Source organism: Triticum aestivum, chromosome 2B (assembly GCF_018294505.1).
Source record: "Triticum aestivum cultivar Chinese Spring chromosome 2B, IWGSC CS RefSeq v2.1, whole genome shotgun sequence".
NCBI lineage: Eukaryota > Viridiplantae > Streptophyta > Magnoliopsida > Poales > Poaceae > Triticum > Triticum aestivum.
In genome coordinates, this window is record NC_057798.1 from 384446733 (window position 1) to 384460257 (window position 13525).

Consider the following 13525-nt stretch of genomic DNA (forward strand, 5'->3'; position numbering starts at 1 on the left):
TTCCGCTAACTCGTCTATGATCGAGCTCTTGTATTCTAGCCCTCGAGGCCCCTGGCTTGTAATATGATGCTTGTATGACTTATCTTATATTTAGAGTTGTGTTGTGATATCTTCCCATGAGTGTCTGATCTTGATCGTACACGTTTGCGTGTATGATTAGTGTACTATTGAATTGGGGGCGTCACAAGTTGGTATCAGAGCCGACTTCCTGTATGAATCCCCCTTCCAAACTCCTTGGCCGAAGTTGATTCTAGTCACTACAAAACTTTTACTAACATGGCTGTGTGTCTTACGGGCCCACGTCGCCATTGGGTCGTATTAGGATATTTTATTCCTAGCTTATACTCTGGGACTCTGATCTCTCTTCTATTCGGGTTAAATGAATTTTACTAACTCTGACTCTAGGTTCTCGTAACTACTTCCTCCCGGAGATCCCTTATCATAGATGAACGCCTGTTGCACCAGAAGATTCTGAAGATACCCTCTGATGTTCTCTTGAGACTTTGTGTCCACCGACTTTACAATTCCCTACCACTGATATACCATGGATAACTACCTACAATTTTCGTTCATACATTCATCCTCAGTTGCTCTTGTTATTACAAGATGCCCTGAACTGCTCTTCGTTGTTTCAAAAATCCTTTGAGCTTACCGCCTTGCAGTTCTTTACCACATGCATACCCCTATTGAAAATTCCTCGCACTTATCGAGTATCCGTTCATCCCCAGTTGTTCGTATGCTTCATAAGATACTCTGATATACTATTCGACCTTCTGAGCATCCTCTTCAAACTATTGCTCTGCAAATACTTGTATGCTTACATTATGGATGATCCCATATCACTAGCAATATTCACTAGTATCCTTTGACACCATCATTTTGATCCTATTGATTCAACATATGTGCGAATGATCACAATCATCAATCGACCCTTCTAAATCATCTTTCCATCTCAGACGTCATTTTGAACATGAGCTGGTTCTCGACCAAACTATCTGTCGTCGATTGTGCCTCTGGGCTATTCAATTTATCCATCCTTGATCAGAGCGTCTGCTTCTGATCCTTTGTGTTGGAAATCATAATTCCTTTGTTATCTAAGCATCAAATTATTCAGATGCTCTATAATGCCTTACATTGTTTCTTCCTCTGGTTGAGGACTGATGCTTATATCAGATCCCTTGAGGACCATCGGATCCTTTGTTGGATTTTATTTGACAACGTCCCTCATATTCAATCATTTTTGAAGTTCTTTCCCTGATACATAATGCCATTGGTAAATCCTGTTCTCTCATTGGCCAACCATGCTCTCCTTTTGAGCTGGTGATAATTACTCTCGAAGCTTGTGGTATATGTTCCTAAGATGCCCCGATGGGTTGAACCAATGCCTTCCCGAATCTGTATGAACCCGGGAACTTCTACGGGTCATACTCTACTAGTGTTATGCCAGATAAATTTCTACACTACAACTTCATCAAAGGCGAGGAGTGATTGAAATGTTATACATTGGAGAAGTGGGAGTTGACCTTGAACTTTGTGTTCATGCCCATGGAAACGATGTTGAGCTTATCATGATAGCTTCTCGTAACAATAATTATTCACTTGTCATAATGTGATCTTGTATCTATGAATTCATCTTTTGCAATTGTGGTTCCGACCATATGTTCTACTTTGATCCCATTTCTTGGGCAAGTTTAAGCACTTGTCTTCTATGGATCAATACATCAGTCCAACCTTTACTTTGATCTTTCGTCGAGTATTACACCCTGGTATCTCGAGATTATCATGAAACTGCATAACTTATGAGTTCTCCATCTAGTACTACATTCTCACTGATTCCAATTTTTCACGGGCTCTGAGACATTAAACACTCAAGGACACCGATAATTGAATTGAGTCTGCATCGCAATTAAACAACTATTGGTAATCTTCTCTACTTATGACTATGTACTCGATCACTTCATTTCTAGCCTGATCGGCTATATCAGTATCGTGCTGATTTTAACCGTGCTACCTAGTCCTTATTCCCTAAGCATAATTTTTGATGATGAGCTAAGCTCACATTGATCTTCCTCATCATATCATTTTGCGTTGAACAGCGAGCTTGGTTTCGAGTTTGTGTCATACCGTTGGTTCAAATAACCTTTTGCTTCACCATTCCTTTGACTTGATGTCATCGCTGATCGATTACATCTTGAAATCTCTCGACAAATGTGTCGTGATCATCATCAACATTCTGAGCTCTTCCAAGATATCTATCGAATTCTTCATGGGAAATAGCGTCCTTGTCCCTAGGTAATTTGTGTTGTCATCGGCTACTTCCTTGCCTTCTTTCCAACACAAACTTGTTTGTGTTCTGGTGGTACCTTGAGTTCCTAGCTATCCAGCTTATCTTATGTCCTACCTTGAAGTAATACCATCTTATACATCAAGAATGTTATGAGAAATTCACCACCTCTTAAGAATTCTTGATACAAGTGATACATCTCGCCATCTACATTCATCTCTTGGTCCCTGTGTTGTTTCCAACCAGAATACTAACGATTGGACTGAGATGTGTAAAATTCAAAATTACTAGCAACCTTATTGCTTGTAAGATAATGAAAGATAGTTTCATTCTTTGTGTATTGGTTATTGTATCACCATTCTAAACATTGATCATGCTACCTAAGCCCATATTATGGGTGCACCTTTCAACCAATGGTTAATTGTGTATGTTTTCCTCGAGCATACATCATTTTACCATTTGATCTGACAAATGTTATCTCCTTGTTCACATAACTGTGGAAATCCATCTTGTTGGAATCTCGATGAATTGTCGCCGAGACCATTCGCCACCTCCTCTTCCTCTCCTTGGTTTAATGATGAACTCTTGTTTTGGAAATCGTTGCCATAGTTCATTTCCCGAGAATCTTACATTGTCATCTCGTCAATTTGTGTTGCACCTTTTCTTCTCAGGCATCCTAAGTCTGAGGTATACTGACACCAATCGGATCTGAACCTCGGTCAGATATGATGGTTGGAACATATTTCCAAGAGTTAAAAGATTGGTCTTTATGTGACCCGGTAAGGTGATGTCGTGCCTAGCAGACCTGGTCGGAGGCCCTATTATTATAGTTTCCTTTTTAGCAAAGTTAACCATTCTTCCATGAGGAAATTGTAAGACTTATTCTATAAGTTGTTACTAATGGATCCTTTGTGTATACAGAGTCCTACCTTTGCTTGAAGACCATGACAATGCTAACTCGAAGCATGTGTGTGGTACTCCTATCATCAATAAGAACATTTGAAGCACAATGCTAAATTTTCTTTATCATTTATTCAAACACTGTTGTTTGTGTAATGTCATGAAATTCCTCTCCCCTTACCTAATTGGTTACATACTTGGAGCCCTATCGTTAATATCTTGCTCTGCCTTTCTTTGGGAAAGATATACTCTAATACTTGAGTATAAACACCTTTTTCTTTCAATTGGTCTGATTAATGTAATGATCACATTTTCCTTCCCATTGTTTGGTTAACCTTTCTTGTGACCTATATGATATAAGCAGTAATATTTCCCTGCTTATGTAAACACCTCGTTGAACCACTCTGTCAGTAAGACCCTGTTGCTTTTGTTGACGACACTCAGGTAACCGCGGATGGACGAGAACTTTGCCTATTGGTCTGCCTTGTTCAACAAGCAGGAAATTGGTTCTCTTCGTCCCTCGCCCTTGGTACCGACGTTGTTGCCGACATAACTGACATACTACCCTCTGACATGCCTTGCTATCATGACCGTGCAAGATGTCATTGCTCCTCCTACTTTTAACCACATGGTGGGCCCATAACCCATAGGTCCCAGGATCGAAACCTGACTCTCCTGTACACCCCCTGTTTCCAAAGTTATTCCTCACGCTTGGCTTTGTATGTAATTCACGAGCCACCATCCGAGAGATCATCAAATTCTGGTATCAGACACAAAACTAAATCTCGTTGCTCGGAACCCCTTTCACGTGTTGTTTCAGGCAATGACGATTGTCTATCCACTTGGAACGTCTTATGGTACCTTCTTACTTCGCTCTCGATGAGCTTCATTTGTTCAAGTCGATAGATACTCAAGTGTTCATTCTTGGGATATCCCCCGGATGATTTTCCCTTATAACATTCTATCATTGTAGAGCTCCTCCTTACCTATTCGTAAGTACGATGGAGTTCCCGAAGAAAACACGACGACTTCATCATGATGCATTGGAATAAAAAACTGAAGACATCAATGAAAGGGATTAACTTCTTCGAGAAGATCCGTTAGAATATCGTAACCAGAACTTTCCCCCTTACTCTACCTCTTAATTCTCGGGATGAGATTTCTTGTAGTGGAGGAGAATTGTGACGCACGGATAATTAGACTACAGTAAAATCCCACGTTAAGGATGCACGTCACCTCGGTTATTGTTGCTAATCTCGTGTTAGTTCGAAACCGATTCAAATTCAAAATCAAAATCAAGCAAACAATAAAAGTTTTCAAATATTAAAACTAAAATGTTCAATAAATAGTAGATAAATCAGTGGCTGTGATAAAATTGTAAACAACATTATTGAAATTTGATAAGTGACTTAAACAACCTAAACAGTGGCTGAAAACATTATTTAATAACCTTTTTATTAATACAAAATAAATATGAAATGATAATTACCCCAAACTAGTTTTTGGTGGTAGGATATATTGTCTTGGGATTTGTGGGCCAGCTCTCATATTTTACAGAACTCATTTGGTGCCCAAACAATTAGCCAAAACAGAAAAGAAAAGAAACAGAAAAAGGAAAAAGGAAAAAGGCCTAAAAACTAGTGTGCACTTAAGCCTACTGCTACAGTCCCCGGTCCAGCCCACCTAGCACCCGTCTCCCTCCTCGCTCATGTGTCGACGCGCGCGCGCATCCGACCGGTGTTCGTCGCCGTATTGCCAATCCCACGGTTCCCCGGCGCCCTTAAGAACTTGCCCGTGCGCCTCGCTCTCTCCCCCGAACCCTAGCGCGGCCACAATCCCCCTCTCGTCCCCTTCCTCGCCTCTGTTCAAGATGCCCAAGCATCCCCGTCGCCGTCGGTTGCCGTAGCCATGGCCACCGTCATCCGTTCGTCGCCCCGGCAAGTCCAACAGCTCTGCCATGGTCCTGTACTTCCACTACACCGCTGGATCAAGCCCAGGAGCCCCTCGAGTTGCCGCATTATTATTCTTCTCCGGCTCGGCCACCGCATCCTCCTCATCCTTAATCTACGCCACCGGTCATCCCCGAGCCCTCTGCCCAGACCCCATGCTCCTCGGTGAGCCTCTGTGCCGTATGCGCCCTCCCGTGCCTCGTCTGATCACGTGTAGCGCCCATTCCATGCTCACCCAAACACACTGCTACCTGGCCTCGTCGCCGGTGTGGCCACGATTACCATTTGGTCCCGTGCGTGCCAACGTTCCGCTTCTCGCGTCAAGTACGCACCGTAGGCACTTCGAGCACTTCACGCAGCCCGCTTTGCGCCCCGTAGCCCCGTTCCCGGACATCGCATGAAGAACCCCGCCGCCGATAAGCTCGATGCGCTCAGCTTCGGCCACCGCAGCCTCCGCCACCGTCCATAGTAGGCACGTGCAGACCACCCCATACGCGCGTCGAGTCGCGCCCCGAACGTCGCGCCTCGCTCGCCCGTCGCCCGAGCACGACTGCCCCCTTTGTGCTCCCGCTTCCCCCGCTAGCGCCATGCAGTCACCGTCCGCACCGGCACGCATGCACGCCTTGACCATGCACTACCCCTTGAGCTACTGCTGCTTTTCCATGCCCTACCTGCAGAGCCCGTGTCCAGCGTCCTCCGCCGCCCTCAACCACTCCGCCTTCCCCCACTCCACCCCCTGGCGTCGGCGCCATCGCCCTGCCCCGCGATAGGACTGGGCAAACGCCTCGTCAACCGGGCTGCGCCCAACACCCGCACCCAGCAACCATTCTTGGCGCCCGCTAAGGCCCCCTGGCCAATGACATGCGGGCCCCACGCCCCAGGAGGATTAGAACGAAAAAGAAATAAAAATATCATTTAATTAATTAGATAATTAATTAACTTAATTAATTCTGATTAGTTAAACCAATTAAACTTAGTTAATCTAATTGACTACTTAAAATATATAATCTGTTAGTTAGTACTAACAGTCATTGACAGACGGGTCCCACCTGTCAGTTTGACCAGTCAACGGTCACAGTTGACTGCTGAAGTCATACTGATGCAGTAAACCTATTTTTAATTTAAACAAATCTGTTAATTCCTGAAAATGATTAAATCCTTTATAAATAAATATAAAATAAACCATAGCACGGATGAAAATACTTTGTACATGAAAGTTGCTCAGAACAACGAGACGAATCCAAACACAGCCCGTTCGTCCGCCACACATCCCTAGCATAGCAAACTTGCAACTTTCCCCCTCCGGTTCATCTGTCCAAAAACGCGAAACACCGGGAATACTTTCCCGGATGTTTCCCCCCTTCGCCGGTATCACCTACTACCACGATTGGGCACCCCTAGCAACGCTCATAGTCATGTCATGAATCGTGATGCATATGTTTGCAGTATATTTATTGTTTCTCCCCCCTCTTCTCTCGCTGGACTCCAAGACTGATGTTGCTGCTACCCAGATCGACTACTGTGGTGACGACCCCTCCTTCTCGGTTGAGCTTCCAGGAAAGCCCCCCCCCCCCTGATCACCAGATAAACCTATTCTTCTCTCTACTGCTTGCATTAGAGTAGTTTATCATGTTACTGCTTCCCGTTAATCCTATCCTGATGCATAGCATGTCTTTGCTGCTACTATTGATACCTTTACCTGCAATCCTAAATGCCTAGTATAGGATGCTAGTATTCCATCAGTGGGCCTACATTCCTGTCCGTCTGCCATGCTATACTATCGGGTCGTGATCATTCGGGAGGTGATCACGAGTATATACTTATATACATAATATATGATACCTGTGGTGACTAAAGTTGGGTCGGCTCGTTGAGTACCCACGGTTGATTCATGGATTGGGGGCTGAAAGGACATACTTTCCCGTCGGCCCTCTGTGTGGATCTTTGCGGCGAAACGACAGGGCAGGTTGAGACCGCCTAGGATAGAGGTGGGCCTGGACCTAGTCGGCGTCTGCGATTACTTCAAAATAACATGCTTAAATAGATCTTGGTATTTGATCTGAGTCTGGCCACTGGCCTATACGCACCAACCAACTATGCGGGAACAGTTATGGGCACTCGATGTCATGGCATAGGCCGAAGCCTTCTTGATGTCAACAACTGAGCGGCGCATGCCGGATTGGACCATAAGCATGCTCTTGTATTAAGGGGGCTAGGTCTGCTTCCGGCCGCCCACGCAACGTGCAGTTGTGCAATGGGCAATGGCCCCAGACCCCTGCACCATAGGAGTTAGACTAGCGTGCTGACATTTCTGTTGTGCCTAGGTGGGGCTGCGATGTGTTGATCTTCCGAGGCCAGGCATGACCCAGAGAAGTGTGTCCGGGCAAAGGGGATCGAGCTTGTTGGGTAATGTGGTGCACCCCTGCAGGGAAGTTTATCTATTCGAGTAGCCGTGATCTTCGGTAACAGGACGACCCGAAGTTGTACCTTGACCTTATGACAACTAAAACCGGATACTTAAATAAACACACCCTTCCCAGTGTCAGATATAACCCGGTGATCGCTCTCACACAGGGCGACGAGGGGAGGATCACCGGGTAGGATTATGCTATGCGATGATTCTTGGTGAACTTGCCATCTACTCTCTTCTACATGCTGCAAGATGGAGGCTACCAGAAGCGTAGTCTTCGACAAGACTAGCTATCCCCCTCTTATTCTGGCATTCTGTAGTTCAGTCCACCGATATTGCCCCTTTACACTTATACCCATGCATATGTAGTGTAGATCCTTGCTTGTGAGTACTTTGGATGAGTACTCACGGTTGCTTTGCTCCCTCTTTTCCCCCTTTTCCAATTTTTCTCGGACGTCGCAACCAGATGTTGGAGCCCACGAGCCAGACGCCACCGTCGATGATGACCCCTACTACACCGAGGGTGCCTACTACTACGTTCCGGCCGCCGACGACCAGGAGTAGTTTAGGAGGATCCCAGGAAGGAGGCCTGCGCCTCTTTCGATTTGTATCCTAGTTTGTGCTAGCCATCTTATGGTAACCTGTTTAACTTATGTCTGTACTCAGATATTGTTGCTTCCACTGACCCGTCTATGATCGAGCTCTTGTATTCAAGCCCTCGAGGCCCCTGTCTTGTAATATGATGCTTGTATGACTTATTTTATTTTTAGAGTTGTGTTGTGATATCTTGCTGTGAGTCCCTGATCTTGATCGTACACGTTTGCGTGTATGATTAGTGCATGATTGAATTAGGGGCGTCACACAACACTAGGTTCTACTTTGATTTGTTCTGAAGGTCTAGGTGCTTTGATATTACTTTTGTGGACCACAGTTGAAACCTTAGCATGTTCCTTTATCCTTACACGGAAAGGTGGTTTTACAATATAAGCAGTTCGAACAATTGGATCAACATTGCAAATGATAGTTTCTTCTTTAGCTACTATCGGTTCTTTAATTTCTTCTTTGAGAGGCGGATGATATTTAAATCACTTCTCCTTAGGGAGATCAACATGAGTAGAAAATGATTCATAGAAAGAGGCTACTATCTCACAGTCAAGTCCATATTTAGTGCTAAACTTGTGAAAAACATCGCTATTCATAAAGATTTAACACAATTAAAATTAAGCTTAATACCTGACTCTTTAACTTCGTCGAGTTCCCAATCTTCAGAGTTTTGTTTAATTCTTTCTAAAAGATCCCACCTGAATTCAATAGTCTTCTTCATAAAACCAGTAGAAGAAGTATCGAGCATGGATTGATCATCACGAGAAAAACAAGCATAAAAATTATGGATAATAATTTATCTTGAGAGCTCATGGCTGTGCATGAATATAACATTGACTTAAGCCTCCATAGAGAGATACTTTCTGCTTCAAGAGGCCAAAAATTATATATATAATTCCGATCACGATGAACTAGATGCATAGGATAATTGTTTGGGTGAAATTCCAATTTCAATCAATTCCAATTCCAAGATCCAATATCATCGCATAGCCTATACCATTCCAATTATTTTCCTTTCAAAGATAAAGGGAAAACGTTCTTCTTAGCTTCATCTTCGGGTAAACCTACAACCATAAATAATCCACAAATTTCATCCACATATATCAAGTGCGTATTAGGTTGTTCGGTTCCATCTCCTACATAAGGAGTAGCTAGCAGTTGTTCTATCATACCCGAAGGAATTTCATAACCAATATTTTCAGTAGGTGCAGTAGGTTGAGGGGCAACTAATTGTGGTTCCGGTCGAGGTCAAGATACCCCAAACAAACCACTCAAAGGATGGTTCTCCATAGTAACAAGTGACAATAAATTTCAGCACGTAGTAATAATTTTCCCTTACCAATTTCCACTTACCAAGAGCACTTCACTCCTCGGCAACGGTGCTAGAAAAGAGTCTTGATGACCCACAAGCATAGGGAATCAATCATAGTCCTTTCGATAAGTAAGAGTGTCGAACCCAACGAGGAGTAGAAGGAAATGACAAGTGGTTTTCAGCAAGGTATTTTCTGCAAGCACTAAAATTGTTGGTAAGAGATAGTTTGATAGCAAGATAATTTGTAACGAGAAAGTAATGGTAACGGTAAATAAAGTGCAGCAAGGTAGTGCAATCCTTTTGTGGCAAAGGAGAGGCGAAAACAGTTTCTTATAATAAGCAAAGCGTTCTTGAGGGTACACGGGAATTTCATCTAGTCACTTTGATAATTTGATATGTGGGTGGACCGGTGCTTAGGTGATGTTCTTACTTAAACAAACCTCCTACTTATGATTACCCTCCCCCCCCCCCCCCCCGCGCCCCCCGCAAGCATCCGCAACTACGAGAAAAGTATTAAGATAAAATCTAACCATAGGATTAAACTTTTTGATCCAAATCAATCCTTTACAAAGTAGTGCATAAACTAGGGTTTATGCTTCTGTCACTCTAGCAGCCCATCATCTAATAACTACTCCACAATGCATTCTCTTAGGCCCAAATATGGTGAGGTGCCATGTAGTCGACGTTCACATGACTTCACTAAGGGAATCACAACATACAGACCATCAAAATATCGAACACATATAAGTTCACATGATTACTTGCAACAAGATTTCTCCCGTGACCTCCAGAACAAAAGTAACTACTCACAACTGATAATCATTCTCAAGATCATAGGGATATTAAATAGCATAATGGATTTGAACATGTAATCTTCCACCAAATAAACAATATAGTAATCAACTACAAGATGTAATAAACACTACTAGTCACCCACAGGTACCAATCTGAGGTTTTGGTACAAAGATTGAACAGAAGAGATGAACTAGGGTTTGAGAGGAGATGGTGCTATTGAACATGTTGATGGAGATTGCCCTCCCAAAGATGAGAGGGTTGTTGGTGATGACGACGAATTTCCCCTCCGGGAGGGAAGTTTCCCTGATGGAATCGCTCCGCCGGAGGGCAAAAGTGCTCCTGCCCAAGTTCCGCCTCGAGATTGCGGCGCTCCATCCCGAAAGTCCTCTCCTTAACTTTTCTAGGTCAAAATGACCTATATACTAGAAGAGGGCACCGGAGGTGAGCCGAGGAGGGCACAACCCACCAAGGCGCACCTGGGGGCCCTGGTGCGCCCAGGTGAGTTGTGCCCACCTGGTGTGCCTCCTCCGGTAGTTATTTGCTGAAGTATTTTTCTTTTATTCCAAAACAATTCTCCGTAAAGTTTCAGCTCATTTGGAGATGTCTAGAATAGGCAACTCTGATGTAGCTTTTTCAGGTCCAGAATTCCACGTGACGGCATTCTCCCTCTTTATGTAGACCTTGCATATTAAGATAGAAAAGGCATTAGAATTACTCCAAATATCATTGTTATGCATAAAAACATAGTAATTAACAGTAGGTAAACATGATGCAAAATGGATGTATCACTCTTTCATACAAGATTCAACAAAGCGGCATTAATATCTAAGACTCCGCACTAGCGGTGGGAGGAGCAATCGGAGTACTAATAACATCATTATTATTATTGAAAAAATTACACAATTTGGTATTTTCTTGAGACATAGTAACCACGCAAAAAAGAACTCAAGCAAACAAAAGATCGAACGGGAAAAAGGCAAATGAAAAATATTTCTGGATTTTTGCAAAAACGTTTTAGAAGTGGGGGAGATGAAAACAAGAGGCAAATGACAAATAAAGTAAATTGCTAAGAGATGAGAGTTTGTGCGTAGGAACCTGATAGATGTTGATGATGTCTCCCCGGCAATGGTGCCAGCAATTCTTCCAGATTTCTTGTATCTGCGTTGGTAATTCCTCGAAGAGGAGGGGATGATGCAGCACAACATTGGTAAGTATTTCCCTCAGTTATGAAACCAAGGTTATCAATCCAGTAGGAGAAAAAGCAACACTAAGTAAACAACACGTGCACACAAACAACAAAAACTTGCAAACCAACGCGTAAGAGGGGTTGTCAATCCCTCCTTGGTATTGAGATAGATTAAATTGTATATGATTTGATAAATAGATCTAACTAAAAACAAAATAAAAATAGAAAAAGTGCAGCAAGATATTTTTAGATTTAAGATGATAGGAAATAGACCAGGGGGGCGTAGATTTCACAAGAGGCTTCTCTCAAGGAAATAGACCCAGTGTTCAGATTCCTTCAGCTTAGAGACGGGTTTTCCTGCAACAATGCATAGATTTACTTGGCATGTTCTTCAATAATTAATAATATATGTTTGAATGCATCAACTGATGCAGAGCCTGGGGGTTTATCCACCTTTTCGGAAAAATATATATGCAATTTTGTGTATACCCTCTACTGTTTTGATTCACGCTTGGTTAGCTCCAACTACAAATAAACTTGCTAATTGTGTTTGTTTCCTTTCTGATAGGAAAAGTTACTATTGCATTGCTAATGCTTTATATTCTGCCTTTGTACTCGACATGGAAACAATAGCTTGGTTGTTTGCACACCATGGAAATAAACTTGGTCAATAGAAAACTACAAATCCACCAGTTGATCTTCTATCATCTAGACAACTTGCCCAATCTGCATCGAAAAAGGCCCTAATGCGAGTGGCAAAAGATTTACCGAATGTTAGGCCAAGGCCCACTGTATTCTTCATATACCTCAAAATAAGTTTTGTTGCTGTCTAGTGAACAATGGGGGCTGGATGCACAAAACGGAATGTAGTTCCCATAGATTTCTGAAATGCCTCCCAAAACTAGGATGTGAAGATGCTTCCACGATCTAAAGAGATCAACTTAGGAGCACCATGCAAAAACACCACTCTAGCAAGGTAAAACTCTGCCGACCGAGCTCTAGAATAGACTATTTGATTTGGGAAAACCTGTGATAAAATCCATCTCAATATGGTTGATCACAATAAAGAGTGTTTTTCCTCTTTTGATTTGGGCAAACCTGTGATGAAATACATCTCAATATGGTCCCACTTCCATTCTGGAAGTGGTAGAGACTAAAGAAGCCCCGCAGGACACAAGTGCTCTACCTTTACTCTTTGACTGACATCACACCTATTTACACATCGAGTAATCTCATGCTTCGTACATATTGGTACAACAAAAGGTTTGTTTGAAGTCTTGGTACATCTTGGTGTTGCCCGAGTGCATCAAGAGAGGAGAATTATGAGCTTCTTCAATAATAACATTTCTGATATCACCTTTAGGTACCACTAGTCGGTCCTCATTAAGCAAGCTTTCTTTGTCATCCACACGAAAGCACTTATACTTGGAAATGCCTGCTGCAAGGCTAGATTTAACCATTTTTTACACTAGATTCAAGGAGCTGGGCTTGACGAATTTGCTCATCCAAAGAAGAAGTGACTTCCTGATTACAAAGAAAACCTTGAGGAACCACTTGGAGGTTGAGTTTCCTGAAAGCTACATAAAGATCAGTTGGAAAAGTTTGAGTTGAATACTTGTTGCAATAATCTTTACGACTGAGAGCATCTGTGATCACATTACCCTTGCGTGGAGTGTATTCAATACTTTGATTGTAATTTGCTATCATCTCCACCCAACGAGTTTGGTGGAGGAGCCCCGGGGCGCTGCCATGGTGGTACTCGGGGGAGGGGGTGCAGTGGTCGGTTGCTGGTAGGGGATGTGGTAGGGCATGATGGCCAAGGAGCTGACTGTAAGAGAAGGCTCGACGATAGTGGTGGTTGGATAGTACGTGTGGATGGAGGGTTGGGGTGGGAGTTGACTGGGGGGAAGAAGGTGGGTAAAGTGGGGTGTGGGCCGAGGGAGTATTTTAGTTTTTATTAACCGGTTCTTTCCGTTTTCAGGGGGTTCGGTTCGGAGCAGTGTGAAAGCTCGCTTGATGTATAAAATAAGTGTTTAGTTTGTAGAATAAGGATCCCACGGCGGCTGGCTGCCCCTATTGTCCCGAC